The following is a 427-nucleotide window of genomic DNA, read 5'->3' as shown; positions in this document are numbered from 1 at the left end:
GAGAGAGAGAGAGAGAGAGAGAGAGAGAGAGAGAGAGAGTATGTGCTTGTGTGTGTGTGTGTGTGTGTGTGTGTCTGTGTAGTGTACGTGAGAAGCAGAGATAGATTATTCCGATCTGATCAATTATATTTCTATCTTCTCCTTCAAAACCATCCTCCCACTGTCACCAAGTCCTCCTTTAGCTCCTACGTTCGCCTTTCGGTTATTACACCATCGCAACCCCCCACCCCCACCCCCACCACTACCATTAATACCACAACCACCACCAACACCATCACCACAACTACCGCCACCATAACAACCACTACCACCACCGACACACCCATCAAAACCAATACCATCATCACAATCACCACCACTACTGCTACTTCTGCTGCTGCATCTACTACTACTACTACTACTTACCGTCATTAGCAATACTGCCGCC

The sequence above is a fragment of the Octopus bimaculoides genome, chromosome 9 (genome assembly GCF_001194135.2).
Source record: "Octopus bimaculoides isolate UCB-OBI-ISO-001 chromosome 9, ASM119413v2, whole genome shotgun sequence".
Classification (NCBI taxonomy): Eukaryota; Metazoa; Mollusca; class Cephalopoda; order Octopoda; family Octopodidae; genus Octopus; species Octopus bimaculoides.
Note: the sequence above shows the minus strand (reverse complement) of the source record.